We start from the raw sequence: 12,471 nt of genomic DNA on the forward strand, positions 1-12,471 counted from the left end.
CTCATTAGAAACAGCTTGCTTTAAAACCAATTGGCAACTGCTTATAATGGGGATAGCCCTTCAAATATTCAGCTAGATAGTAATTTCAATCAGGACATTTCTGTATGAAATTACTTTTCCTGGAGTATATCTCTTTCATTGGTTAGAGTGTAACCCACATCAGTTATGATTTACCAGAGCCTGGAATGTTAATTATGAAAATTAATTGATCAATGGTGGTTGTTAGCTGTGGCAAGAGTGATTGGTTGCCTCCAACAACAATATTTGAGATTGTTGTGTTTATGAAATAATTTTCAATTAATTTGTTCTATGAAATGTTAGTTTTTTGGAACAGAACCTGGAAGTTGTCATTGTTTATCCCCCTCTTCCCCAGAACATTTTGCTATTGGATCATTCTCAAAGGCTCTTTCTATCCTTTTAAAAATGTGTTACCTCAGCCTAGTACTTTCTTCCTGGTGGACTTCAATTCCCATAATGCAATTATTACCTAGGGATGGCAGGAATCCAACATCTCTGGAAACTGTCAGGTTGGAAAATCTGTTTTAAAGCATCTCATTTTACAACCTGTTCTATTAAACTGTGTTGCTGTTCTGCAACTCTGTTGTCGTCTTTTCATCCTCCCACGTGTATACAAATATTCATTTGCTTGTTAAAGGTTAATAAATAATGATGTGTTAATTTCTACTAAAGAAAATTGATCCACTACAAGGGCAGCAATAAGTAGTTGGGTACAAAGATCAGTAGGTGGCTCAAGTGTGGAAAAATTTTGATCAGTAATCTTTTGAGTGCCTCTGCATATACAAAATATTTTTCTGCACAAGGGAATCACAAAAGCCCTTCAATGCTCTGTCAAGGAATGGGGTGGAGACATCCTACATATATCACTGCACAGATTGGGACCTCAGTAGCCAAGGAAATGCTTTGTAACCTATGAGACTAAATACCCTAAAGGCACCAGATCCTGTTTGATTTTGTAAGCTAAGCATGGTTAGCCCTGTTTAGTACTGGTATGGGGGTCTGCTAATGAATATCCAGGGGCTGTAGACTATATTTCAGAGGAAGGAACTAGCAAAACCACCTTTATTCCCTGTTTATGAAAAATGTATTACTTAGGACTTTATCACACTGGAAAAATGTAAGGAAATCCGGGGTTTAAACAGTGATTATCCCAGGCAAAACGTGGTATTGCCCATAAGATTTTTACACACATTGCTATTAAACAGGCAATAAACAGCAACTGAATTTAACAAATTCAGGAAATTACTGTATGGAATCCCACAGCTGGACATGCTAAAGGAAAAAGACACCCAGGAAGGATGGGAGTTATTGAAGAGGAAATTCAAAAAGCACAATCATAAACAATCCCATAGAAGAAGAAAAATGGTAAACTTCAGACAAAGCCAATGTAGCAGCACAGCAATCGCAAAGAGAAAGTGAAAAGAAAAAGGAATATGTATATAAAATGGAAAGAAGGACAAATTACCTAGGAGGAGTACAGATGTATAGTCCAAGCTTGCAGGATCAGGAAAACTAAAGCTGAGAATAAGCTGAGATTGGCTAGGCAAGCAAGAAAAGAGTTTTTCAGATACATTTGAGGCAAGTGAATGACCAAGGAGACAGTGGGCTGCTGTTCAGTAAGGATGGTAAAATGCCAACAGATCACAATGAAAAGGCAGAACTTCTCAATACCTATTTTGCTTCATTTACAGCAGCAGATACATTGGCAAGGGAAAAAGATTACAAATTCAGATTGATAGGGAGTTAGGCAGGAATCACCTAGCTAAACTACAGTACTGAGTCCCCAAATTAAAAAGGAACCTGCTGATGTACTTACTGAACCACTTGCCATCATTTTAAATAAACCCTGGAGAACAGATGAGGTGCCAAAGGACTAGAGAAGGACAAACTCTTCAAAAAAGACAGAAAAAGGTAGATCCTGGAAACTACAGACCTCATCCTGAATTCAGTACCAGGAAAAATATTAAAATGGACTATACAGCAGTCTGCCCACAATGACCAGCAGAAGCCAGCAAGGGTTTGTCAGGAACAAATCCTGCCAAATTAATCTTACATCTTGTTTTGATCAGGTCACTAGTTTAGTAGATGATGAGGATGCTGTGGGTATAATTTATCTGGATTTCAGCAAAATATTTGATAAGGTACCCCATAATATTTTGATTAGCAAGCTGACTAAATATGGAGTAGATGGGAATGCTGCCAGATGGCTCCATAATTGGTTGGAAAACAGTGCTCAAAGAGTCACCGTTACTGGCTGTGCTTCAGACTAGAAGGCTGTCTCAAATGGAGTGGCTCAGAGTTCTATTCTAGGGCCATTACTCTCCAACACTTGTATCAATGACACAGATGATGGGGTGGAGGGAATCCTTTTCAGTCTTGCAGATGACACTAAACTGGGAGCAATGGCTAATACATTAGAAGTTGGGAACAAAAGTCAAAAAGGACCAACAAGAAAATTAAGTAGAAATTAAATCAAATTAAATGGAGACAAATACAAAATTCTACATCGGACCACAGAAATCAAAATCTCAATAAGAGGATGGGGGATATATGGCTGCTTAAATATGGAATAAATGGGAACCTTGCCAAATTGATCTATAATTGGTTGGAAAACTGAGCTCAAAGAGAAGTCATCAAGACTGTGTTTCAAATGGAAAGGAGGTCATTAGTGGGTGGAAATCCATGGCTAGACAATCAGGGGTTGGCAACCCCTGGCCCGCAGGCCGCATCCGGCCCACGGAGGCAGCAGGACTAGCCCCAGGCCGGTCCTGCCGCCGCCGACGCCTCCTGGGCCTCTGCGGGCTCCTCCCAGGGCCCGCGCGGCCCCAGGCCTCTCCTTCTGAGGCCGCCTCAGAGGCCAGGAAGGAGCCAGCGGAGCAGGCCGCGCGGGTGTCCTCCTCCTCCTTCCCGTCCTCTGAGGGCCTCGAGGCCCCTCAGAAGCTGGGAAGGAGCCGGCGAGGACATCCGCGCGGATGTCCCCCTCCTCCTTCCCGGCCTCTGAGGGCCTCGAGGCCCCTCAGAAGCCAGGAAAGAACCCCTCTCAGCACCTTGTGCCTTTCTGGGTTGAGACAGTGTGCATGCTTTCTGCCTTTTATTTTGAATTGCATTTTAGTAGTTTCCATGCTTGTAACTATTATTATTATTATTTACTTGCCCTTGGTGTTCTCTGTGCAAAATCCCCTCTCAGCACCTTGTGCCTTTCTGGGTTGAGACAGTGTGCATGCTTTCTTCCTTTTTTTTTAATTGCTTTGTAGTAGTTTCCATGCTTGGAACTATTATTATTATTATTATTATTATTATTATTATTATTATCATCACTCCAGGGGCAGAGCATGCGGCCCCGCCCCTGTAGGGTGGAAGCTCCACCCCCAGCATGCGGCCCCGCCCCCAGAGGGTGGAAGCTCCACCCCCCAGCTTCGGCCCCCCAGTTGTCTGAGGGATAGCAACCTGGCCCCCGGCTCAAAAAGGTTGCCTACCCCTGTCCTAAAGGAAAAAGTCACCCAAGAAGAGCAGGAGTTGTTGAAGAGAAGCTGCAAAATGCACAACCACAAAAAAGCCCATGGATGAAGAAAAAATGAATTAGCAGAACTATCGAGATTTACCGGATACTAAATGGTGATTGCGAAAAGAACCTGGGATGTAAAAATGTCCAAATATTCGTTAAATTCATTTTATTAATTTATTTAGAAAGAGATTTAGAGAAATATGTTGGTTTGTGCATTAAAAACTATTAATTAGATGTGCATCAAAAGTGAAATTTGAATTTTCCTCTCCATAGCACACCATTTGAATTCCTCAAATTGGAGGGGGAGGGGAGCAGTTAAAAGTTTTAGGGGATAATACACTTGGTATCTGATTGAGAGCATAGCAGAAACTGTGCCCTCAAAGTTTTTACAAAAAATAACATTCCCTTGGTATCTTTAAAGACCTCTGGTATGACAAAGCAAACATTAAATTACTGAAGTTCTTATCCAGCAGGGAAATAACTCCACTAAATCTTTTTGGAATTCAAATTTTAGTCACACAGATTTGAGCAGTTTAAGTCCTGAACTGAATGACCATGATGATGTTGATCTGGTGAGTTATCCTTAGTTTTATTCTTACCAGAGTCCTTGCTGTATTTTTTCTAGTAAGGTGCCATTCCTAGGAACTTTAACAGCTCCAATAAAGTAGAGTCACGGCATTATTTTGGATCACAACAATCACTAAGGCATGAACAAGAAGATAATTTCTGGACCTCTAGGAGTCCAGACCAGATGAGAGAGTGATTTCAATGGAGAGATAAGCTGTAAATTTGGTGAATTAATGGACAGCCATGAGAGAAAAGGAGTTATAGGATCATTGTCATTGGCAGTTGGCCATGCCCCTACCAACCTGAATCTCTTTCTCTGGGAGAAAGGTGGCATAGAAATGAAATAAATAAAATAGGCATGCCTATGTTCCTCCCATGTTAAAACCTTCTCTTCCCATCCTCCTCCTCCTCCCTCTCTGGATCTCTCTGGCTACCAAACACCCCAGTTCCCCCCAGTTCCTTCCCCTTTCAATCCAATGTTAAAACTTTCTCCTTCAGCACCAGGGAAGTGGTGTTGGGTGTTCAAGAGATGTTCAGAGAAGGATGAGAAGGAGGGAAGGAAGTGGTGTTTTCCCCTTTAGATCCTTTGTTACATGCCCCTAAATTTTACAGTCAACTTATCGATGGGTCATATCAAAATCTATTATTTTGGCTTCAAAGTCTGCCCTTGAACTACACATGAAGTCGTACACAAGTATATACAGTAGCTGACTGCTTCATTTATTCCCTGCATGCTTATTTCTCTTCCAACCGAATGAGAGTACAGCTACCATTACAAGGTTACACCTCCAGATGCTATTTGAATTCACCTGCCATTATTCCTCATCACTGTCTACTCTGGATAAGGCTGATGGAAGTGGCACATCTGGCCATCCCTGCATCAGAGCCTCGTTTGGCACCTGTGTTCAGAATACAGGGAACAACTAAGCCCTTTAACAGACTTCTTCATACATCCATATTTCTGATGTGTCGAAATTCTATGGTGAGACACTGGTGCATATTGTAATCAATAAGTCATGCCATAAACGTTAAGAGGAAGGATTATCACACTACAATGTAACAGAGGATGTATTACAACAGAAAAGGCATAGTAATCCTTTGAAGAGTACACACATAAATGTGGAAGAAGGGACTATGCTCCTCTGATTTGACACTTAAGATTATTTTAATTAACATGGAAATTATTGGGGACATTACTATGTCATTGTCCTATTGTTCTTGTCTACCTACTACTGAACAAATTTTGTAAATTTATTAATCTCCTCAAATTGTTTTAATCCAGAGTATATTTTGCAACAACTCATATGCTGTCTGGATGAATTAATATGCATAAGCACTCCTCTTTTTAATGTTTCTCCTCCAAACTTCTTTTTAAATTTCTGTTCAAACAGAATTTATATTAAAAATGCTTTTATAAAAATGTTAGTCTTTAGGGTACCACAGGACTCTTTACTCTTTTACATTTTTAAAATTAAATTCAAAATTAGGAGACACTTAAGCACGGAAAAAGTAATATCACACAATAGTATTCTAGAGGTGTAAATGACAGCCTGTGCTTACTGGGTATTATGGGTGGGGAGGTCATATACCATAAGACACCTTTCAATTATGATATAGCTTTGATTTAATGCAACAGCCTTAAATGTACTTACTTGGTGTAATCTCAGATTATGTGAGTATGTTGTCAACAGGATTCTAGTCATAGTTGTGCCATTTTAGAAGTAGAACGTACTAAATTATAGGCATATAGGATTGCTGTTTTATGCAAGGAGAAACTAAATTTTAGTGGGAACAGTATTCACGAAAGTTTTTGTATGCTTCCAAACCAGATTTAATGCTTTGGGAAGAGTCTAGCTCAGTTCAAACCATATTCAAGACATTCATCTGCTTCATGTATACCCTGAATGGTAGCCACATGGCTCAGTTTGATTCAGAATTCATGCAAACCAAATGCCCAACCCTATTGGTTTCACACTTCTTTCCATACAACACTAACAGTGTTAGAAGGTACAGCAAGCCACAGTTTGCTAGCCTTGAGTCTCTATAGTGGGAGAAAGGTGGGATATAAGAAAATAAAATAACAACAGTCAAGATTTGTGGTTGTAGTGTCAGTTAATTATTTCTCAGCAAATGTAGTAAAATCTGGAGGGAATACATTTGCATGTTCTGCTTCCAAAGTGTTATTTGTCTGTTTCTGTATAAGATCTCTCTTTTCCCACAAGGGACAGAATACAAATTATTGGAATTATGACCCTTACAATAACAACATTTCAATATTTTCTTTACTTAATTAAAAATGTGAGGGAGCATAATAAGCAGGAATGCAGTATGCAGGGATGGAAAGTTTTAGTCTTCTCTCCTGTACCACAGCCTTAATGAGCATCATGCCATTTTTAGCTTAGAAAAGCAACTTCTAATTGCAGGATTTCTTGTGGTGGTGATCATCAAGACTACTGCAGTAGAAAGAAGCTTCATCCACGCTGTTTTTTCAATGGGACATACAGTATCTGAACAATCAGGCCCAATTCAGAACTTGGAAATAACTAATCAGGGGCTCAACAGGCTGCCCTTTTAGTGCCGGATTGGGGTCGCAGTAACTACATGTCACAGCCCCGATCTCACCTTTTTGCACCCCAGAAAGAACACCATAGATACTGATGCATAGCTTTTCTGCACTCATTTGGTGCTGTATCATGTAGACACAGCGCCAGAGGAGCACAGTGACGCCGCATGCCATGTGGTACGGCGCACAGTGTCATGTCGGCCTGGGGGCGGAGTCGGGGCATGTATCATATGGACGCCACACCCCAACTTTACCACCAGGCTGGCCTTAATGGCCGGTCTATACAGCCCCTTACTGAGCTATTGATTTTTTGGGGTTTTCTATAGATATAGAACCAGGTTTCATTAGGTTTCCTTATTAGGAACTCGTTAAGTTTCCTGATTAAAGTGGAAATTATTCCCAGGCTTTAGCAAGTTGTTAATTTTAAATCATTACAGTTCTTTAGAGTAGGTGACTCTTTCATTAGTAGAGTATGGACTGGTACAGACCATCCCAAAGGGGTAGCCTGCACCCGCCCCTTTTTGTGCTGGATTGGGGCCAGGGCAGCCTCACTGGCAGCCCTGTGGCCCCAATCTGGCATTTTTCCGGGCCACAGAGAAGCAGCAAAATGCCACTTCTCTGTGGCCTGGAAAAGGGATGTCCCTGGGGCTTCAAGCCCCCAGACACCCCGGCGCTAAAGAAGAGAAAGGGGTGGCCCCTTTCTCCTCTACATCTTGGTGCGGCTGTTTGGTTGCCATGCCAACGATGCGCACACCCAAAAGGAGATCCGAAACAGAGCTCCTTTTCACGCTTCTGGTAAGGCGCGATAAGTGCCCTCCAGTGGCACGGTGACGTGTCCTGTGCGATGTGTCGTTTGGATGTGTTGCGTAGGACACATCATGCACGCACCTCCTGTGTGGGCGGGGCAGGACTGTAATGGTGCTGCCCATACGTAGTAGCGCTTGGGACCATACGGTTGATGCTCAGTCCCGAGCCCTACTATCGCTGCCAGGACATCGCATCCTGACGGTCTGTACCGGGCCTTAGATAGGAAGACATAAGGAGAAGAGGGGTAAGATTTGGAGGAAACGTGTTGCCTAGCTCTCTTGCTGGACAGCAGGACCCAGCATAAGAACAGCTGGAAAGAAACTGAATAAATGACCTCTCTTGGCTTCTCCTCTCCACTCTTTCTTCCTTCCATGCTGTTTCCCACTCACCCACCGAGTCTGTGATTCACACAATTCAAGGTATTTGGTGAGGCTGAAACCTTGTTAGTTTGAAGTCAAACATTTCACTTTCCAAAACCCATGCCCTCCTCATCTCTGCTCAGATATAAATCTACCATATCCCTTCAGTGTGTTTGTTATTGTTTGAACAGTTCTGGCTACTTGGACAACTAAGAGGAAACATTTCTTCACATCCATTTACTTCTGAGCAGACATGGAGGAGATATAACTTTTGTTAAATATATATTTGACTCCAAACTAATAATTCCTCTCCAACCCCTCTTGACTTTTCTCCTCTCTCAGATTCTAGTTTTACCTTTCTCATTTTCCAGTGGATCAAATACTTGGAACATTTTGGTAAAGGTGGAACTTGGCACCAAAACATCTAAAACATAGCCTTCTTGCTTTTTTAAATATCTTTCTTTTTTAATATATAATATTTTCTGTAGTGTCCCATTCGGATAAAGGAGAAAGATGTATGCTCTGCCACTGATTTTTACAGACTAGATTTTTTATAGGGTGTGCAGAGATAGACAGCACAGAGGGATTCAGCTGGGCAGAAAAATATGTTCAGAGGCACTCAAAACATTTCTGATTAAGAATTCTCCATCTTTGATTCACTGAGATATCTTTATATACAGCCATATTGCCACACATGCAGTGAATCAGAAGCCTCCGAAATTAGCACATTGCTCTTTAGTACATTGCTCCCTTTAACACAAGGGTAGGAGTCATCTGGCCCTCTAGATGTGTTTGGACTACAATTCTCAGCTGAAAATCAGATGATTAATCACTATTGGCTGAAGAACACTAGTAGTAAAGCTATCTTCATTAAGTCTACTAGGGCCCCATTCTCACTGGGCTATAAAGCGACAAATCTTGCTGCAAGTCAGATTCTGAGCGAGTTCCCAAGGCGTATTCAAATCTCATCCATCATTCCCATTAGAAAAGGGAGCAAACGGACTCGGTTTTTCTTGACCCATGTTCTCATTCCCATTCATATTTATTTCTCCATTGTATTTTGACATAGACTTTTTGTTCCCCGTTCCCATTGCCTGTCTGGAACCAGTTTTTCCCTTTTTAAGCTGTCAATCAAGTGCTTAGGCGATTAGACGTCACAATGACGTCAGTTGCTTCGATGCATTTTGCATCTTTCAAACCTGTTTTTCTGTTGTTGTTTTGTGGTCAATGGGTCGCTGAAGCACCTGAGCACTTGGGTGGCTCGGTGTCATTGTGGGGCTTAGATTGCGATCCCTACTGGCTAACAGAACAAATACCAAAGGAGTGCCAGAACTCCTGCTGGGTTGCCTCCTTATTAAGACGCAGCCCATGTATTGCTGCCACCCCAATGCAAGATACATTCAAGCTCTGTGTTGAACTCATCTGCTATCACCTGCTGTTTGGCTTTTCTTGCAATGCACTCCAATTACAAGAGCCATCATGGTGTAGTGATTTGAGAGTGGCACTAGGAATCTGTGGGAACAGAGTTTGAATCCCCACTTAGCCATGGAAACCCACTGGGAGACCTTGGGCAAGTCACACTCTCTCAGCTTCAGAGGGCAGCAATCGCAAAACATCTTTGAACGAATCTGGCCAAGAAAACCTGATGAGGGGGTCTCTATAAATCAGAAATGACTTCAACAAACACAACTTACACACTGAAATTACTGCTGCAAGACCTACTGCAACCTACTCAACTATACCTTTATAGAAAACTAAAGACAGAATTGCATGCATTAGAAGCATTTTTGAACTAAGTGTAAGAACAAGGGACAAAGATTTCCCCAATATCTCTCAACTTAAATTAGGGTGGGAAACACTGGCCTAACATATCATTTGTAGTCACTCTCTCACTCACTCGCTCTCTGTTTCTTATCTTTTGTTCCTTGAAACCTTGAATAAATATTATTAATTCATAGAATCATAGAGTTGGAAGAGAACACAAGGGCCTTCCATTCCAACCCCCCTATCATGGAGAAACACAAAATCAAAGCATCCGCAAAAGATGGCCATCCAGCCTCTGCTTAAAGACCTCCAAAGAAGGACACTCCACCACACTCCGAGGAAGTGTGTTCCACTGTTGAACAGCCCTTACTGTCAGGAAGTTCCTCCTAATGTTGAGGTGGAATCTCTTTTTTTGCAGTTTGCATCCATTGCTCTGTGTCCTATTCTCTGCAGCAGTAGAAAACAAGCTTGCTCCCTCCTCAATATGACAACCCTTCAACTATCTGAACAGCGTTATCATCTAACCTCTTAACGATCTCTTCTCCAGGTTCAACATCGCCAGCTCCCTAAGTCTTTCCTCATAGGGCATGGTTTCCAGACCCTTCACCGTTTTTGTCACCCTCCTTTTGACATGTTATAGCTTCTCGAGTCTCGACATCCTTTCTGAATTGTGGTGCCCAGAACTGGACACAGTATTCCAGGTGAGGCCTGACCAAAGCAGAATAGAGAGGCACTTTTACTTCCCTTGTTATAGACACTATATTTCTTACACTACCAAACAGAAATCCCTGATTCTATGGGTCAAAATGCTTATGCCAGAATTTACCAGAAGCAAAGGCAATGTTTAGACATGTAATCCAGCCCTGGGTGTGACCCAAGGGTTGCTCCTATTTTAAGGCAGCACTAGTTATATGTATGGCACAACCTCATAATCCACTCATTTGAAATAATAAGAAGTAACAGCTATTGTGTTATGTTATTAGGAAGTCAACAGGGGATTTGGAATGAATGTTAATAGAAATGGGGGGTAGGTTTAGAGAGTATGTAGGGAAAAAATGGGTGATCCCAAGGTGTGGGGGATAGACAATGTGATTTAGTTTGTTAATAGTTTAAAATTTTATTAATTGGAATTTTAAAAATTTAAAAAATAACCCTCTCATTTGCCAGAAGCATTTGATAGAACCCCTTGTTATCATGAGGCAGTCCATGTTTGAGAAGGACAGGCTTGGGTACTGTTTCATGCTTTCAGTGCAATTCCCCTTTCAATACATTATTGATTAAATATTATAAAACACCCCTATTTCAAATTATTTGTAAAGTGGATGTTTGATTTTTTCCTGTCTTCTGTAAAACATTTCCAATCTACAAACTGTTCTTTAACCTTAAAATTGATTAAATGTACTTAAGACTTTGAATGCATTAGCTGCTCTGTACTGGTTACAGGTCACAGAAATTAGCATCATTGCCCTACCATAAGCGAAAGACAATGCTCAGTTCTTTTCAAAGCCTCCCTTTCCTCCATCCGCAGCTAAAATTCTCAAATATTTTCTCTCCTTGTCAGTTGAAGCGAATGAGGGGCCTCTAGCCCTGTGAAGTCTCAGTTCACAGACCAAATCAGGATGTTTCAGGCAGAGGTATCATTGCGTGTGTGTGCTGGGGATGAGGTCAATACAGCACATCCAAGAGGGATGTCACCTGGTGGGGCAGCACACCCAGAGGGACTGGCATGGCTACTGGACAAGCAAGAAAGGGCATTGCCTTCATTGGCAGCTCTAGCTGAGGAAAAATCTTAGAGAGGTACTTTGCAGTCACAGTGTTTGTCTAGAGAATGAGTATCATTTTGCTAGTTCTCTTTTTGCGGAAGGAATGAAAGTTAAAAAAAGATCACCGATGGGCTTTGGTGGTAGTTTTGTGTTTACTCTAACTTGTGTTCCTCTTTCAGTTTACCAGTACGAACCTTCAATCGCATTTCCAAATCTTTCCCAATCCAGCTCCTTCCTTCCTTTCTCTATATATGTTATTTATTTGAGTCTATCTGATAACATCACTATACAGTCAACCCTCCATATCCACAGATTCTTCATCCATAGATTCAACAATCCATGGCTTGAAAATATTTTTTTAAAAAACAAAAATTACAAAAAGAAAATCTTGACTGTGCCATTGTATTTAATGGAATTTGGACATCCATGGATTTGGCATCCACAGGGATACCAAACTCCAGCAGATACCCAGGGCCAATTATCACTGATTTATTAGGCAATATCACTTCCTTTATTCTCTTAGACACACATACTCCATTTTTATTTTATTTTTTATTTATTTAGGTATTTATATCCTGCCCTTCAGCCCTAATGGCTATCAGGGTGGCTTACATTTATCATTTTTAATCAGACAGTTCCCTGCCCGCAGGGAATTTTGTCCTTACTTTTTAAGGTTAGGATTTGGTTTGAATTCACTCTGTTATTTAAGCATGTTAATTCTTTTCTTTTTAAAAACACCCGGTTTTTTATGTGTCCAACTATTCTCTTTGTTAAATGTAGTACATCTTAGTGCAGAAAAGCAGCACAACTAGCAAACATTAAGCATATTACAACAAATGTTAATGATTTCTAGCACAAAATCCCCTGACCTAAATGTCTGTATTTGTCATAATTAACTGTCTCTGAAGGGACTAATAAGTCTGAATTTCATGGACTTCTGTAAAAAAGCAAGCATGTTACAATTTTTTTGGGGTGGAGGAGGGGGGCAAACCTTAAGAATGTCTGCCACAATAAACCCTGGTTCCCTCCATGGCTGCACTTTATCCATTAGGAAAGCAATATTAAAACATGATCGATAAGGTTGCCAGAGTGAAAATTGGAGAGGGCTCCTGTGTCGTCCATGGT

Source organism: Sceloporus occidentalis, unplaced genomic scaffold (genome assembly GCF_023333645.1).
Source record: "Sceloporus occidentalis isolate IW3139 unplaced genomic scaffold, rSceOcc1.0.p SCAF_5, whole genome shotgun sequence".
In the NCBI taxonomy this organism is placed as follows: Eukaryota; Metazoa; Chordata; class Lepidosauria; order Squamata; family Phrynosomatidae; genus Sceloporus; species Sceloporus occidentalis.